General features: G+C 46.3%; 1 pseudogene across 1 annotated transcript in view; it reads right to left on the bottom strand.

Moving 5' to 3' along the window:
• Positions 1–19,160, bottom strand: part of LOC311240422 (rho GTPase-activating protein 44-like) — a 72,933-nt pseudogene that overhangs the window by 22,713 nt on the left and 31,060 nt on the right. The window contains exons 2-8 of the transcript XR_014621101.1: positions 16,427–16,529; positions 7,801–7,840; positions 5,975–6,094; positions 3,546–3,622; positions 2,614–2,725; positions 1,716–1,792; positions 479–593 (exon numbers count right to left, since the gene is read on the bottom strand). The product of XR_014621101.1 is annotated as a rho GTPase-activating protein 44-like (transcript). The remainder of the gene's footprint in view (positions 1–478; positions 594–1,715; positions 1,793–2,613; positions 2,726–3,545; positions 3,623–5,974; positions 6,095–7,800; positions 7,841–16,426; positions 16,530–19,160) is intronic.

Genomic DNA, 19,160 nt, shown 5'->3' with positions numbered 1-19,160 from the left:
TATTTTTTTCTAATTCATTGTTTTGTATTTCTAATCAAGTACTCAAAAACAGCATTTTTCTACCTCAAGATCTCGAGCCGTTTTGAGCCTGGACTCCTAAACCACTGCGCCGCGGCGCCGGCGCCTGAACATTAACATGCAGCGGTGTCTTTCTGACATCACAAATCATCACATTTTCAGATGACTCAGTTCAGTGAGGGTGAATATTGTGAGAGGAGAATTGGAAGAATGCGCCAATATGAGAATTAGAGACATGGATCATATTAAGTCCACAGAGCTAGGAAACAATGCTAAACACTGAAAAAGGCCATTTATAAGATAGTTCCCCTTTAAATAAAGGTTTGAAATAAATAGATCCAACTCAATATTTAATCTCAGTCCCATTACATGATCTGACATACTATACAATAAACAAAAGACTTGTCACAATCATACAGTCTGCGCACACCGTCGGGAACAGCTGTGATTTGTGACTCACCCTGCAGATTTCCATGCGATTGGCCGCCTCCTCCATCTCCTCTCGGAGGGACTCTGACTTGGCGCCGGGCTGCAGGGTGGTGGGGTGACTGGACGACTTGGAGGACTGCTGGAACCTGCAGGTACGAGGGGGACGAGAAGACACCGCGTGTCACGAGCAGGGTCGCACGATAACACAGATACTAGAGTATCACAATACCCAGCCGTTTAAAAACGGTCCAATACTTCTATAATAGGCTAGATGCTGTATTGTAGGGCTGTCCCCGACTAAGGATTTGGATGGTCGACTATGATTGGCCAAAATTTGCCGTTAGTCGACTATTGGTCGACAAAAAAAAGTGTAATATTTAATTTTATTTATCATTCCATTTGGGCTGTGGGGGGTGCTTATTGTCTGAAGGAGTCGACTGAAGGCTTATTGTCTTCTGCAAAAGCATGCAATTGGTCCACTGATGGATACATCTTGATATTTGTCTAGTCTAGTGTGTTCATTAGACGGGTGAAATCCACTTTCTGTGCCTGTTTTCGTAGGCAGTTAGCCTCTGGTATGCGCCTCATTAGCGTTAGCCACGCTTCTAGGCCTCTAACATTTTATTTTTTTATATATTCGACTAAGAGGTTGGCCAGTCGACTTACGGCTCCTTTCGACCGATTAGTCGACTAATGGGGGTCAGCCACTGGATAATAATAATATCTTAAATGTATATAGCGCCTTTCAGGAGACCCAAGGCGCTTAACAGGAGGGGGCAGCTAAGGGAGGCGGAACGGGGAACAACGTAACAACAAAATAATAATCAAAAGGAAATCGGGTATTTACAAATTTGGTGAAGAGGTGGATTTTGAGTTGAGATTTGAAGGAGTGCAGGGATGTAGCACTACAGATGTTTGGAGGGAGTGAGTGTCCAGAGGGTGCGTGACCGGAGAAGTGTGTGTGTGAGAGCGCACGCTTTGCGTAGTGGACGTGTCAACAGTGTCAGCTGAACACACACCAAGGCATTTTCCCACATTGTCTGTTCGTCATTCTGCCTAAAGGCAGGACTCCACACAGTGAGCGTTTCACTTGCATTTGCGACTAAAATAGATGTGAGAAATTGTGAGTAAAGATTGTATCCTACAAGCTGACAGTTCGATGACATAAATTAACGCTAGCTGCTAATTTCGTTTTGGTATCGTGACAACATTTGACTGAGTGATGTAGCTTCCAGGTTGGAACAGAGTGACATAGCTTTGTCTCTCACCTTGTCCGAGCAGAGTCCATGTCCAAGACGAGCTTCGCTAAGTGCTTCCTCTGCTTCTGGATGTTGGGGATGTCCACCTGTCAATGAAGTGGAAGGCAAAACAAGATGAAGATAATGAATGCGTGTATGACCTTCTTTGGCTGCAAAAGTATAATCTCTGACTACTGTGTGTCTACACATTCAAATGACTGCTTGGTTCTTAGGGTTCCTCCACTTTTTGCATTGATGCTTCCGACACCTGGAATGCCCTCCAACTGACTCTGAAGCTGAAGGTTCTTCCTTCTTCTTATTTCTGTGTCGACTTGTAATGGTCTTAGCTGATTTTATTTTATTGTGTCCATAATGTATGAAATTGCTGATTTCATTTAATTATATTTATTAGTTATACTTACTATGTACCACTGCTAAAAAAGTTCTCTTTTACCTCCTATATTTATTTCAATCATACATAAAAACATTTTGCCACTGTTTATACTGTATATATAGTCCTGTCGTGTCTCATACTGTATGTTACTCATGTTTATAGTGTCCTATATGTTACTTTATGTTTATATTAGATCTTTTTTTATATACACCGTGGGAAGGGGGAAACGCCATTTAATTTGTCTGTATGTCTTGACATTATGAGAAGTGACAATAAAGCTGACTTTGACTTTACAGTCTTGTTTTATAAGCTCGTTGTTTTTTCATCTTACAAGTTGAAATAAAAGTTTCCCCTGCTAAGAACTCTTCAGATAGAAGGTGACAGACTCTGTACTCTGTAAGGGACCTATCTGAAGCCGGACGGGGCTTGAGCTCAATGGGTCAATTCAGTCCGTTACGAGTTGTGCTCGGCGAAAGAGGGGTACGGTATGATCCCCGCCTGAACCGGCACGACTGCCAGGGCGGCTGGTCTCACCTCAGCCAGGACGTAGAGAGGCTCCACCACGTCTCTCTCGATCTGGAACTCGAACTGAATGAGCTCCTGGGCCAGCCTCTCCTCAGTCTCCCCGCACAGCTTCAGCATCTTCCTGTCAGGGGGACGGACCATCACAACACCGGTGAGACCGTGTGCCACAATCTCTCTCTCTCTCTCCCCCTGCTTCCACGCCCTTATATGGGCAGCTTCCTACCCCAGCTTTTACACGCTGTCACCTGGCATCAATCGGCACAGCTGTGAGTCATCCGCTCATCACCAACCCCGATATCTACTCCTCGGATCCTGCCACTCATCGTCCGAGTGTTGCTATACCTACCTAGGTACGAGGACGTATCCTACCTTGCTGCTCTATCTAAATCCTTGCCTTGCTCTAACCTCTGTTCTCCCTGTGCCCAGGACCACCCGCTGCCAGCCTACGCTGTCTCATAATGAGACGCCACCCGCCAGGACGTTCCCGTGGAGCACGAGGAGTGCTCCTGCTCGCACCTGTCGAACATTCCTGTATTGTTTACCCTGTCTGCATGGTACCTATTGCCACCTGCGATATTAAACCAACCTAAACTGCTCCATTCTCTCTCCCTTGTGTTCTGCTATTGGGCTCCAGTTTAACGCTACCTTAACACCGTGGGGGTCAGTCAAAGCCATGCAGACAGAATCACTCTTACTCCATAGCATATATTCAGATAAAGATTATTTATTGCCTGAGTAACGTATGATATAACCGATGGCGCATACAGATCTGCACCTTGTTTACACAGATTCTTCCCCTCATATATTTTATATTTAGATCTAATTTTATTGCCTACATTTCTACTATTACCCTGCCCATACCTGTACCTCCCCTCCCCCATGCTGTTATGACACCCAATTTTCCCCAAGGGGATCAATAAAGGAATCTTATCTTATCTTACCCGAGCAGGGAGTCGTCCCCGAGCACGGCGGCCCCTTCCACCAGACATTGTGCCAGGATAGTAAGTGGCAGCTTCTTCTAAGAGCAGAGAAATCATTAATTCAAGAAGAGGTTTATTTATCACATGCATACAGTGAAATGCGGTTGGCCATGCCCGCTTCGATTGTGCAAGAATACAATAGTAAATAAAAGAAGTAGAAGATAAAAGACATGTTAAAAGTCCTGAGATATATATGTATATTTAATAGTGTTCTTATTGAAGCCACATTGAGTCATATCACGCATGATCACATGAAATCATAAATACAATATCGGTTGATATCAGTCAGTCCCTTACTCCCTTACAGAAAAAATATCACTTTCTAAAAAATATAACCTTTTTACATATCTGTAGATGGTATATATCTGTACATATCTCTTACTAGTTATGCTGCTGGCCAGTATGACGTACTACCAGTGTCTTTATACCTGTATCACTGTACATATTAATACTACAACTCTGTACATGCAACTCTGTACATGCATCTAAGTAGCACTATTACTCAGTAGTACTAATTTACATATGTCATACCCAGTTTAATCACCTGTACATTGTATATTACTATTACACTTTACTGTTACATTTGCACTCTGGTTGGATGCCAAACATAATTTCGTTGTACTGTACTTGTGCTGTATGATGACAATACATTTTAATCTAATCTAATCTCATCTAAACCAGAATTTACTATCAAACTACCATGATGCTTTTGTTTTGAAAGGGGTATTTAAGTACACTTGACCGATACCTACAGAGTATCTTGACTGATGCCTACAGAGTATCTTGACCGATACCTACAGAGTATTTTGACCGATACCTACAGAGGGTATCTTGACCGATACCTACAGAGTATTTTGACCGATACCTACAGAGGATATCTTGACTGATAGTTACAGAGGGTATCTTGACTGATACCTACAGAGGGTATCTTGACTGATACTTACAGAGGGTATCTTGACTGATACCTACAGAGGGTATCTTGACTGATACTTACAGAGGGTATCTTGACTGATACCTACAGAGGATATCTTGACTGATACTTACAGAGGGTATCTTGACTGATAGTTACAGAGGGTATCTTGATTGATACCTACAGAGGATATCTTGACTGATACCTACAGAGGGTATCTTGACTGATACCTACAGAGGATATCTTGACCAATACTTAAGAGGGTATCTTGACTGATACTAAAGGAGGGTATCTTGACTGATACTTACAGAGGGTATCTAGACCGATACTTACAGAGGATATCTTGACTGATACCTACAGAGGATATCTTGATTGATACCTACAGAGGGTATCTTGACTGATACTTACAGAGGATATCTTGACTGATACCTACAGAGGATATCTTGACTGATACCTACAGAGGATATCTTGACTGATACTAACAGAGGGTATCTTGACTGATACCTACAGAGGATATCTTGACTGATACCTACAGAGGATATCTTGACTGATACTAACAGAGGGTATCTTGACTGATACTAACAGAGGGTATCTTGACTGATACTAACAGAGGGTGTCTTGACTGATACTTACAGAGGTATCTTGACTGATACCTACAGAGGATATCTTGACTGATACCTACAGAGGGTATCTTGACTGATACTTACAGAGGGTATCTTGACTGATACCTACAGAGGGTATCTTGACTGATACTTACGGAGGGTATCTTGACTGATACCTACAGAGGGTATCTTGACTGATACTTACAGAGGATATCTTGACTGATACTAACAGAGGGTATCTTGACTGATACCTACAGAGGATATCTTGACTGATAGTTACAGAGGGTATCTTGACTGATACCTACAGAGGGTATCTTGACTGATAGTTACAGAAGATATCTTGACTGATACTTACAGAGGGTATCTTGACTGATACCTACAGAAGATATCTTGACTGATACTTACAGAGGATATCTTGACTGATAGTTACAGAGGGTATCTTGACTGATACCTACAGAGGATATCTTGACTGATACTTACAGAGGGTATCTAGACCGATACTTAGAGGATATCTTGACTGATACCTACAGAGGATATCTTGACTGATACTTACAGAGGATATCTTGACTGATACCTACAGAGGGTATCTAGACTGATACTTACAGAGGGTATCTAGACTGATACTTACAGAGGGTATCTTGACTGATAGTTACAGAGGATATCTTGACTGATACCTACAGAGGGTATCTAGACTGATACTTACAGAGGGTATCTTGACTGATAGTTACAGAGGGTATCTAGACTGATACCTACAGAGGGTATCTTGACTGATAGTTACAGAGGGTATCTTGACTGATACCTACAGAGGATATCTTGACTGATACTAACAGAGGGTATCTTGACTGATACTTACAGAGGGTATCTTGACCGATACTTACCGCGGGTGTCTTGACTGATCTCTTCTCCACGTCAGCTCCCTGCTGGCCCTGCAGGCAGGCGGTCAGCTTCTTGTGTGTGCTGTGAGTCACCTGCTTGACCAGATCCAGACGCTTCTCCACCTGGTTCACACACACACGCACACACACACACAGACACACACACACACACACACACACACACACACACACACACACACACACAACAGACACACAGCAGCGTGCTCACAGTGAAGTCAGGCAGTTCATGTGCACCCATAGGCTACATTCACACTGCAAGCCTTAGCGCTCTATTGTGATTTATTGCTCAGATCAGATTTTTATGTTTGTCTGTTCACATTCCCTTTTTTTTTTATGTGCCAATATCAGATTCCAGTGTGAACTGCTCACGCGCTCCTGAACTAACCCGCATGCGCAAATGAACAATAAAGAAGATGGATGTACACATGGAGGACGCTGAAGTCACAGTTTACGGTTTCAGTTATGAGTAGCAGTGGAGGCTAATTCGTAAGCAGGTGATAATTGGTGCGAGGAGGAGGAGGAGGTGAAAGAGAGACGTTTGTTCTTTCAATATGCTTTCAAACACAGGCCGGTTATTAAACGTAAATTTAGCTTGTACAGAAGTATCACCCAAAATACTTATAAGGTAAACACCTCACTGTCTCTCCACTGACCACCTCCATCACAGCTGTCGTCCATGTTTGTGTTCACAGAGTGACTCCCGCCACAGAACTGTGACGGACGTCAATCTATTCCAGAGTGATGTAAAAGTAGCATGATTTCCGACATGTCTGTTCAGACTGAGGTCACGTCGCAGAAAGATCAGACCTGTATCTGATTCAGGACCACGTATGACAGTGGCCCTAAATCAGAATTGAAAAGATCAGATTCCATGTGATTTGTGCAGTTCACACCGTCGGGATAAAATAAGATCCGAGTCACAAAAAATACTCAGATTCTAGCCACTTTTGCCTTGCAGTTTAAACGTAGCCATAGTGTCTCACACTTCCGTCAAACGCAGGTGCAGCCAGAGTCCCAACAACACAGACATCGCACCTCTAATCACTTCATTCACGCCTCTCGGAATAGCCTCTTCTGCACCCCACCCCCCCCCTCGTCAGCCTCAACACACACCAGACCCCTCCCTGCTTAGATAGACAGTATCATTAATCAAACACCCGTCTCTCTCTCCTCTCTCTCCACTGTTGTCTTCGTCCTCTGTGTATACATACACACACACACATACACACACACACACACACACACACACACACACACATGTAACGGATGGTACCGCGAAGCGCAGTCACAAAGGACTTCAGATGTTGTGAAGTGACTGGGGTGAGTAGCGGTGCTATGGGTTAAACTCACTCTCATCCTCAAAAGACACACAGACACGTTACAAAGCAGTGAGTTCACTTCTTGGTATAGCGGTCTGTGCTGTTGCCCGCGGTGTGGGAGACCACGGGTTCGAAACTCCCTCGGGGCATCGAAGTTTAAGGTGACGATGTCACAACCGTTACATTGGTGCTGACTGACCCGGATGCCTTGGGTGGAGTGGAGTGAGTTTAAGGAGGGTGAGTGTAACGGATGGTACCGCGAAGTGCAGTCACGATGGACTTCAGATGTTGTGAAGTGACTGGGGTGAGTAGTGGTACTATGGGTTAAACTCACTCTCATCCTCAAAAGACAGACATGTTACAAAGCAGCCGCAACACACACACACACACACACACACACACACACACACACACACACACACACACACACACACACACACACACACACACACACACACACACACACACACACACACACACACAGCTCACCTGTAAAAGGTCTTCGCTTAACACTTCTGTTTTCTCAGCTCTGTAAAGATAAAAAAAAAAGAGAAAACAGTCAGGATTTTAGGGTACAGTACTAACACACAGACAGTGACTGCACTGGAAAGACACATCCATCAGATGCTAAATATGCCAAATTCAATCACCAGACAGTAGTAATAGTGATGATGGTATACATGGTCCAAACTATCGTATACCCAAACATACTGTACTGCACCAGAGTCTGTGCAGTTTTCAAGTTATTATTAAGAATCGGATAGTCCTAACAGTTCTCAAGTTCTCCAGATGTTAGCTCTCCAGCTATTGGCAGCAGTCTGTGCCCACGGTTCATGCAACTGGCATGAAAGACCAGCCAAGGCGGTTTGTGGTGAGTCATGGGGGGATAAGTCTATGGCTGAACGTGCTCCTCATCCTGGCTAGCTCCTCACAGAGGGGGTGGGAGGGGTTTTCCAGTATAGCATCCAGATTTTTCCTCGTCCTTCTCTCTGCCACCACCTCTACTTTGACCAGCTCGACTCCCACCACGGAGCTAGCCTTCCTCACCAGCTTGTTCAGTTTGATTCACTACGGAGCTAGCCTTCCTCACCAGCTTGTTCAGTTTGACTCACTACGGAGCTAGCCCTCCTCACCAGCTCGTTCAGTTTGACTCCCACCACGGAGCTAGCCTTCCTCACCAGCTTGTTCAGTTTGACTCCCACTACGGAGCTAGCCTTCCTCACCAGCTTGTTCAGTTTGACTCCCACTACGGAGCTAGCCTTCCTCACCAGCTTGTTCAGTTTGACTCACTACGGAGCTAGCCTTCCTCACCAGCTTGTTCAGTTTGACTCACTACGGAGCTAGCCCTCCTCACCAGCTTGTTCAGTTTGACTCACTACGGAGCTAGCCCTCCTCACCAGCTTGTTCAGTTTGACTCACTACGGAGCTAGCCTTCCTCACCAGCTCGTTCAGTTTAACTCCCACCACAGAGCTAGCCTTCCTCACCAGCTCATTCAGTTTGACTCCCACCACGGAGCTAGCCTTCCTCACCAGCTTGTTCAGTTTGACTCCCACTACGGAGCTAGCCTTCCTCACCAGCTTGTTCAGTTTGACTCACTACAGAGCTAGCCTTCCTCACCGGCTCATTCAGTTTGACTCCCTCCATGGAGCTAGCCTTCCTCACCAGCTTGTTCAGTTTGACTCACTACGGAGCTAGCCTTCCTCACCAGCTTGGGGCAGCGGACTGAGAGCAGGGGACACAACCAGGCTGGATAAGCTGGTCAGGAAGGCCAGTAGTGTGGTTGGGGTGGAGCTGGACTCCCTAGCGAGGGTGGCGGAGAGGAGGAGCCTTGCTAAGCTCCAGGCCATCAGGGAAAACCCCTCCCACCCACTATACACAGACTTGGCTGACAGGAGGAGCATGTTCAGTGCTAGGCTCACACTACCCAAATGCAGCACTGAACGGCACAGGAAGTCCTTCATTCCAACAGCCTATCAGACTATACAATGCATCACTGTGCCTTGTAACTTGATTTGATTTGTTTTATTATTCTAATTCGTGCCCTGTTCTGTCTAAATGTTTAAATGTTGAGCGATTTGCAGTGTCAAATTTCCCACGGGATAATAAAAGTATTTCTATTCTATTCTATTCTTCTATTCTTGTTCTGTTTGACTCCCACTACGGAGCTAGCCTTCCTCACCAGCTTGTTCAGTTTGTTAGTGTCTCTTGAGTTGATGTTACCCCCCCCCCCCCCCCCCCCAGCATACAACAGTGAAGAAGAGAACGCTGGCTACTACAGACTGGTAAAACAAGATCGGAGTCTCAGAAAGAACAGTCTGCTCTGTCCCTTCCTGCAGAGGGCCTCTGTGTTGTCCGACCAGTCCAGTCTACTGTTCCAAGTGTTCTCCCAGGAACCTCCCAGTCTCCACCATATCCACCCCATAATAGAAAACATTCACGCTACGTCTCTCTGACCTCACCGATGCCATGACACAGACATGTTATCATAGACCCCCGAGGTCTCACATGAATCTTAGAACACTCCATCACGCCTTTGCGTAGAGTTTCACAATACCACTGGCCGTCACTCGGTCGAAAACACGCTCCAGCTGTTTTGCATTACAGGCAGAGAACAGTAGAAGACTCATATACAGTACATTTACATAGTATTTTACTGAGAGAATGTTCTATAATATCCTTGGTCAATCAAGCCATTGGTGGGAGCATACGGTATGCGTGTGGGATTGAGAACTGTTAGGACTATCTGACTCTTAATAATACGGTTTGGACCATGTCTACCATCATTCATCACTATTACTACTGTCTGATTGAATCCTGCCACTCACTACTGTTCACTACTACTATTGTTATCATTACTACTTGCACTTTGTTCTACGTTCTATTATTATTACTACCTATCCTACCTGTATACGTGTGTATGTGTGTGTATGTGTGTTTGTGTGAGAGAGAGAGAGAGAGAGCATGGATAGTACACTTTGATGTTACCGTGAAAAGTGTGTTAGCTTAGCGTTATCTATATTTTAAAAGACAAAAACAGTGGTTCGTGTTTATGCATTTCCAAATTGTGCCAACAACATGTCGCCCACTTTGCGTAGCGTTCATAGACTATTGATATGGACATGCCGTTCCATGAGCGTAGAGACCTGTTGCAGACAGAGTGGAGGTAATGTAATTATTACAAATGGCAACTGACAGTTTTGACTGACAATACGCATGAAGCATCAGGTATATTGCTTTGCATTGTTATGTCTGTGGAGCGAGACACAATACAATCGGTAGCTGGTGTGTGTGACTCTCGTTATTGCCGCTGCTGTACGTTTTAAGATGCCTTCTAAAAATAGATTTCCCTAAACAATCTCTCAAGCACTACTCGAGTAATTCATGCGAGTTCTCGATCTAGGAAAACATTACTGCCTGGTAGGGATGCTGCTAAGACACTTTCAGTAGTTTATTGAACATTTCTTGCAGGAAAAACTAATTGTTATTCAATATACAAATGGTAAATGGCTGTATTTATATAGCAGCTTTTATCCAAAGCTCTTGACAATTTGTTCCTCACATTTTACCCATTAACTCGTACATTCACACACCGACGGCAGAGGCAACCATGCAAGGTGCCGACCTGCTCATTAGGAGCAATTAGGGGTTAAGTGTCTTGCTCAAGGAAACTTCGACACACTGCCTGGAAGGAGCGGGAATCGAACCGGGAACCTCTGGATTACCAGACGACCGTTCTACCTCCCGAGCCACTGATGCAATATACACAATTGTTATATAACAAGTGTTCGAAATACGTGCGGAGGGGATGTTTAATGAAATTAATTTCCACACCAGACACTTGAAGCTGGAGTGCTTTAATACTATAAAATCCAATATGAGGCATAAAGAAAAGCAAGCCGGTAGGACAAGAGAACACAGGCCCTGTCTGGATGTGAATGAGCGGACCCCCGCTGTGAGGCCCTGCGCCCCCCGCTGGGAGCCTAGCATGATACGGGACTCAGCCGATGGCTGGAGGACAGTATATACAACCAGGCGCAGATAAACACCACTCATCCAGAACAGTGAATGGGGCATCGGCTTAGGAAGAGGCACACTCCTGGGAGCCATGAATACATGTGTAATAGGAGGGGTTTTCACTAAAGACTGTCCCGCTTACAGTTAAGAGCCAAGGGGGGCCCTCTGTGTACACAAGGAGCTGTGAGGGAACGTCCCAGATTAGAGTCGTTTAATGTCGAGTATCTGTCGATACTGCAGTACCCAATCCGATATTTGTATTTTCCTAGATAATAGCTGCACAGTTTACACTTCAAAGTATATATTAAAGTTAGTGAAACGAATCCAATGTAGGTAAGACATGATTGGAAATAGAATAGTTCTACTTACAGAAATAAATCACAGCTTTCTGTTCATTTAAATTGATCTTTTAACCAAAAAATTATCTGGATTTAATCTGGTTTAATATATGCCGTGATTGGCTCCGTTCTGTCCGATCCAATGGGGGCATCTAAACAGTATGCTCATATTTGCACAGTGGTAACTGGTAATGAGATTAGGATTTTTAGGATTAATAATGATAAAAAATGAAACTATTATACAGTCTACACACCTTCACTGGTACTTCACTATACATCTCCTCTGAGCTCTAACTATTACATCTCCTCTGAGCTCTAACTATACATCTCCTCTGAGCTCTAACTATACATCTCCTCTGAGCTCTCCTATACATCTCCTCTGAGCTCTAACTATACATCTCCTCTGAGCTCTAACTATACATCTCCTCTGAGCTCTCCTATACATCTCCTCTGAGCTCTAACTATACATCTCCTCTGAGCTCTATCTATACATCTCCTCTGAGCTCTAACTATACATCTCCTCTGAGCTCTAACTATACATCATCTCTGAGCTCTAACTATACATCTCCTCTGAGCTCTATCTATACATCTCCTCTGAGCTCTAACTATACATCTCCTCTGAGCTCTAACTATACATCATCTCTGAGCTCTAACTATACATCTCCTCTGAGCTCTACTATACATCTCCTCTGAGCTCTATATACATCTCCTCTGAGCTCTCCTATACATCTCCTCTGAGCTCTACTATACATCTCCTCTGAGCTCTACTATACATCTCCTCTGAGCTCTACTATACATCTCCTCTGAGCTCTAACTATACATCTCCTCTGAGCTCTAACTATACATCTCCTCTGAGCTCTACTATACATCTCCTCTGAGCTCTAACTATACATCTCCTCTGAGCTCTAACTATACATCTCCTCTGAGCTCTACTATACATCTCCTCTGAGCTCTACTCTACATCTCCTCTGAACTCTACTATACATCTCCTCTGAGCTCTACTATACATCTCCTCTGAGCTCTACTATACATCTCCTCTGAGCTCTACTATACATCTCCTCTGAGCTCTACTATACATCTCCTCTGAGCTCTACTATACATCTCCTCTGAGCTCTACTATACATCTCCTCTGAGCTCTACTATACATCTCCTCTGAGCTCTAACTATACATCTCCTCTGAGCTCTAACTATACATCTCCTCTGAGCTCTCCTATACATCTCCTCTGAGCTCTAACTATACATGAGGAGCTCTCCTATACATCTCCTCTGAGCTCTAACTATACATCTCCTCTGAGCTCTAACTATACATCTCCTCTGAGCTCTAACTATACATCTCCTCTGAGCTCTCCTCTACATCTCCTCTGAGCTCTACTATACATCTCCTCTGAGCTCTAACTATACATCTCCTCTGAGCTCTAACTATACATCTCCTCTGAGCTCTCCTATACATCTCCTCTGAGCTCTAACTATACATCTCCTCTGAGCTCTACTATACATCTCCTCTGAGCTCTAACTATACATCTCCTCTGAGCTCTAACTATACATCTCCTCTGAGCTCTAACTATACATCTCCTCTGATCTCTAACTATACATCTCCTCTGAGCTCTAACTATACATCTCCTCTGATCTCTAACTATACATCTCCTCTGAGCTCTACTATACATCTCCTCTGAGCTCTAACTATACATCTCCTCTGAGCTCTAACTATACATCTCCTCTGAGCTCTAACTATACATCTCCTCTGAGCTCTAACTATACATCTCCTCTGAGCTCTAACTATACATCTCCTCTGAGCTCTAACTATACATCTCCTCTGAGCTCTCCTATACATCTCCTCTGAGCTCTAACTATACATCTCCTCTGAGCTCTAACTATACATCTCCTCTGAGCTCTAACTATACATCTCCTCTGAGCTCTCCTATACATCTCCTCTGAGCTCTAACTATACATGAGGAGCTCTACTATACATCTCCTCTGAGCTCTAACTATACATCTCCTCTGAGCTCTAACTATACATCTCCTCTGAGCTCTCCTATACATCTCCTCTGAGCTCTACTATACATCTCCTGTGAGCTCTACTATACATCTCCTCTGAGCTCTACTATACATCTCCTCTGAGCTCTATATACATCTCCTCTGAGCTCTAACTATACATCTCCTCTGAGCTCTACTATACATCTCCTCTGAGCTCTAACTATACATCTCCTCTGAGCTCTAACTATACATCTCCTCTGAGCTCTCCTCTACATCTCCTCTGAGCTCTAACTATACATCTAATCTGAGCTCTACTATACATCTCCTCTGAGCTCTACTATACATCTCCTCTGAGCTCTACTATACATCTCCTCTGAGCTCTAACTATACATCTCCTCTGAGCTCTACTATACATCTCCTCTGAGCTCTAACTATACATCTCCTCTGAGCTCTACTATACATCTCCTCTGAGCTCTAACTATACATCTAATCTGAGCTCTACTATACATCTCCTCTGAGCTCTACTATACATCTCTGAGCTCTAACTATACATCTCCTCTGAGCTCTAACTATACATCTCCTCTGAGCTCTAACTATACATCTCCTCTGAGCTCTAACTATACATCTCCTCTGAGCTCTAACTATACATCTCCTCTGAGCTCTACTATACATCTCCTCTGAGCTCTAACTATACATCTCCTCTGAGCTCTAACTATACATCTCCTCTGATCTCTAACTATACATCTCCTCTGAGCTCTAACTATACATCTCCTCTGATCTCTAACTATACATCTCCTCTGAACTCTACTATACATCTCCTCTGAGCTCTACTATACATCTCCTCTGAGCTCTAACTATACATCTCCTCTGAGCTCTAACTATACATCTCCTCTGAGCTCTAACTATACATCTCCTCTGAGCTCTCCTATACATCTCCTCTGAGCTCTCCTATACATCTCCTCTGAGCTCTACTATACATCTCCTCTGAGCTCTACTATACATCTCCTCTGAGCTCTACTATACATCTCCTCTGAGCTCTACTCTACATCTCCTCTGAGCTCTAACTATACATCTCCTCTGAGCTCTACTATACATCTCCTCTGAGCTCTACTATACATCTCCTCTGAGCTCTAACTATACATCTCCTCTGAGCTCTACTATACATCTCCTCTGAGCTCTACTATACATCTCCTCTGAGCTCTACTATACATCTCATCTGAGCTCTACTATACATCTCCTCTGAGCTCTACTATACATCTCCTCTGAGCTCTAACTATACATCTCCTCTGAGCTCTACTATACATCTCCTCTGAGCTCTCCTATACATCTCCTCTGAGCTCTAACTATACATCTCCTCTGAGCTCTACTATACATCTCCTCTGAGCTCTACTATACATCTCATCTGAGCTCTACTATACATCTCCTCTGAGCTCTAACTATACATCTCCTCTGAGCTCTACTATACATCTCATCTGAGCTCTACTATACATCTCCTCTGAGCTCTAACTATACATCTCCTCTGAGCTCTAACTATACATCTCCTCTGAGCTCTAACTATACATCTCCTCTGAGCTCTAACTATACATCTCCTCTGAGCTCTACTATACATCTCCTCTGAGCTCTAACTATACATCTCCTCTGAGCTCTACTATACATCTCCTCTGAGCTCTAACTATACATCTCATCTGAGCTCTCCTATACATCTCCTCTGAGCTCTACTATACATCTCCTCTGAGCTCTACTATACATCTCCTCTGAGCTCTCCTATACATCTCCTCTGAGCTCTAACTATACATCTCCTCTGAGCTCTACTATACATCTCCTCTGAGCTCTACTATACATCTCATCTGAGCTCTACTATACATCTCCTCTGAGCTCTAACTATACATCTCCTCTGAGCTCTACTATACATCTCATCTGAGCTCTACTATACATCTCCTCTGAGCTCTAACTATACATCTCCTCTGAGCTCTAACTATACATCTCCTCTGAGCTCTAACTATACATCTCCTCTGAGCTCTAACTATACATCTCCTCTGAGCTCTACTATACATCTCCTCTGAGCTCTCCTATACATCTCGTCTGAGCTCTCCTATACATCTCCTCTGAGCTCTCCTATACATCTCGTCTGAGCTCTCCTATACATCTCCTCTGAGCTCTAACTATACATCTCCTCTGAGCTCTACTATACATCTCCTCTGAGCTCTAACTATACATCTCCTCTGAGCTCTAACTATACATCTCCTCTGAGCTCTACTATACATCTCCTCTGAGCTCTACTATACATCTCCTCTGAGCTCTACTATACATCTCCTCTGAGCTCTACTATACATCTCCTCTGAGCTCTACTATACATCTCCTCTGAGCTCTCCTATACAGAAGAGTCGACACACCTTCTCAAAAACAACATTCCACAGCATATCAGGACCACGGCCGACCAATCGGAGTGGAGGATGCCGCGCGCTGTACTTCCTGTCCAACCAGGCCGCTGGGCCGCTAGGAGCCTAAAGCGGGCACGACCGTGTGTACCGTGTACCCCCAGCCACGACCTCGCAGTCACACAGGCTCTCCCCCTCACTTCCTCCCTGTCTGCACAGCCACTTCCTGGTATTGTACCCCCAACCAGGCCCGTGCCAGCCAGTATAATAGCCATTATGTTGTCATTTATTTCAGGACAAAAAGACGTTATCTATCTGCCGACCAGGAGAATGAGGCGACTTTAATAATAGCGACGGCCCACTGTTTCTGCTCTATTATTCCATAGCCTAAAAATAAACCGACCGCACACATGGGCGATATTCTTTTTTCCACGTCCATATAGGACACCTCTGGACGCAGTCCGTCCAGGGCGACGCGCACGGTGGCTCTTTTATAGGACTCCGGCGGCGCCCCTGATTCAAGGGCACAGACAAAACTTCAGAAAAAAAACCGCCGTGGGTGCGGCTGGGTAGCGCAGTGGACTAAGCACTCGCCTACCAAGCACTCGTCTACCACCGCGGAGACTCTGGGTTCTCGAATCCAGCTGTCAGCGGTACCTCCGGCCTGGTCAGTCGTCCCTACTAACACAATTATTGGCAGTGTTAGCGGGTGAGAAGCCGGTGGGGGTATGTGTCCTGGTCGTTGTCAAACAGCGACTTCTACTGGTCGGTCGGGGCGCCTGTTCAGCAGGGAGGGGATCTGGGGGAAATAGCGTGAACCTCTCCGCACGCGTTACGTTCCCCCAGTGAAACCTCTCACTGTCAGGTGAAAAGAAGTGGCTGGCGACTCCACATGTATCGGAGGAGGCATGTGGTAGTTCTACACCCTCCCCAGGCCGACAGTGGGGCAATGCGTGCAACGACCAGGAAGGGAATTGGCATAACAACTGATGCCTTGGTGTGTTTTTATTATTATAATTTCTTAAATTTGTATATATATTTTTTTAATGTTTCTTCCATTACATTGGTTGTTTTATTCATTTTAATTGTTTTTATTCATTAATGTTTTTTTTATCTTTATCTCCTTTCATGTAGCACTTGTAAAGATTGTAAAGTGCATTACAAATTGAATTTATTATTATTATTATTATGACTAAATTGGGATGGGTGAAAAAATACAGAAAGCCCAAAAATAAATAGAATAAAAAACGAGCCTTAGCGACGCAGGGCCACCGCGGTGGACGCGGCACGGAGCGCAGACGGAGCCATGGGAACTGGGTCACGCCGTGTACCGATGGAGGTAATCACAAGCAGCCTGGTGGAAACCTCCACTGTGTTCGGCTCACAGCGGGAGAGGAAGAGGAGGAGGAGGAGGAGGGGGAGGAGGAGGTGTTCGGCTCACAGCGGGAGAGGAAGAGGAGGAGGAGGAGGTGTTCTGCTCACAGCGGGAGAGGAGAGAGGAGAGAGGAGGAGGAGAGGAGGAGGGGGAGGAGGAGAGGTGTTCTGCTCACAGCGGGAGAGAGAGGAGGAGGAGGAGGAGGAGAGGAGGAGGAGGAGCAGGTGTTCTGCTCACAGCGGGAGAGGAGGAGGAGGAGGAGGAGGAGGAGGAGGAGGAGGAGGTGTTCTGCTCACAGCGGTGAGAGAGAGGAGGAGGAGGAGGAGGAGAGGAGGAGGAGGAGCAGGTGTTCACAGCGGGAGAGGAGGAGGAGGAGGAGGGGGAGGAGGAGGAGGGGGAGGAGGAGGAGGAGGTGTTCTGCTCACAGCGGGAGAGGAGGAGGAGGAGGAGGAGGGAGGAGGAGGAGGAGGAGGAGGAGAGGTGGAGGAGGAGGAGGAGGGGGTGGAGGAGGAGGAGGTGTTCTGCTCACAGCAAGAGAGGAGGAGGAGGAGGAGGAGGGGGAGGAGGAGGAGGAGGAGGTGTTCTGCTCACAGCAAGAGAGGAGGAGGAGGAGGAGGGGAGGAGGAGGTGTTCTGCTCACAGCGAGAGAGGAGGAGGAGGGGAGGGGGAGGAGGAGGTGTTCTGCTCACAGCGAGAGAGGAGGAGGAGGAGGGGGAGGAGGAGGAGGTGTTCTGCTCACAGCGAGAGAGGAGGAGGAGGAGGAGGAGGGGAGGAGGAGGTGTTCTGCTCACAGCGAGAGAGGAGGAGGAGGAGGGGGAGGAGGAGGTGTTCTGCTCACAGCGGGAGAGGAGAGAGGAGGAGGAGGAGAGGAGGAGGGGGAGGGGGAGGAGGAGGAGGGTTCTGCCACAGCGGCCAGGGAGGAGGGGAGGAGGGGGAGGAGGTGTTCGGCTCACAGCAGGAGAGGAGGAGGAGGAGGAGAGGGAGGAGGAGGAGGTGTTCTGCTCACAGCGGGACAGGGGAGAGGAGGAGGAGAAGGAGGAGGAGGGGGAGGGAGGAGGAGGAGGAGGAGGTGTTCTGCTCACAGCGGGACAGGGGAGAGGAGGAGGAGAAGGAGGAGGAGGAGGAGGTGTTCTGCTCACAGCAAGAGAGGAGGAGGAGGAGGAGGGGAGGTGTTCTGCTCACAGCAGAGAGGAGGAGGAGGAGGAGGAGGGGGAGGAGGAGGTGTTCTGCTCACAGCGGGAGAGGAGAGAGGAGGAGGAGAGGAGGAGGGGAGGGGGAGGGGAGGGGGAGGAGGAGGTGTTCTGCTCACAGCGGGAGAGGAGAGAGGAGGAGGAGAGGAGGAGGGGGAGGGGGAGGGGGAGGGGGAGGAGGAGGTGTTCTGCTCACAGCGGGACAGGGGAGGAGGAGGAGGAGGAGAGGAGGAGGAGGAGGAGGTGTTCTGCTCACAGCGGGACCAGGAGAGGAGGAGGAGGAGAGGAGGAGAGGAGGTGTTCTGCTCACAGCGGGAGAGGAGGAGGAGGAGGAGGAGGGAGGGAGGAGGAGGAGGTGTTCTGCTCACAGCGGGAGAGGAGGAGGATGAGGAGGAGAGGGAGGAGGAGGAGGAGGTGTTCTGCTCACAGCGGGAGAGGAGGAGGAGGAGGAGGAGAGAGGGAGGAGGAGGAGGTGTTCTGCTCACAGCGGGAGAGGAGGAGGATGAGGAGGAGAGGGAGGAGGAGGAGGAGGTGTTCTGCTCACAGCGGGAGAGGAGGAGGATGAGGAGGAGAGGGAGG

This window comes from Notolepis coatsorum (genome assembly GCF_963971535.1).
Source record: "Notolepis coatsorum genome assembly, chromosome: 14".
NCBI classification, from domain to species: Eukaryota; Metazoa; Chordata; class Actinopteri; order Aulopiformes; family Paralepididae; genus Notolepis; species Notolepis coatsorum.
Note: the sequence above shows the minus strand (reverse complement) of the source record. Positions and strands in the feature narration are given on the sequence as shown.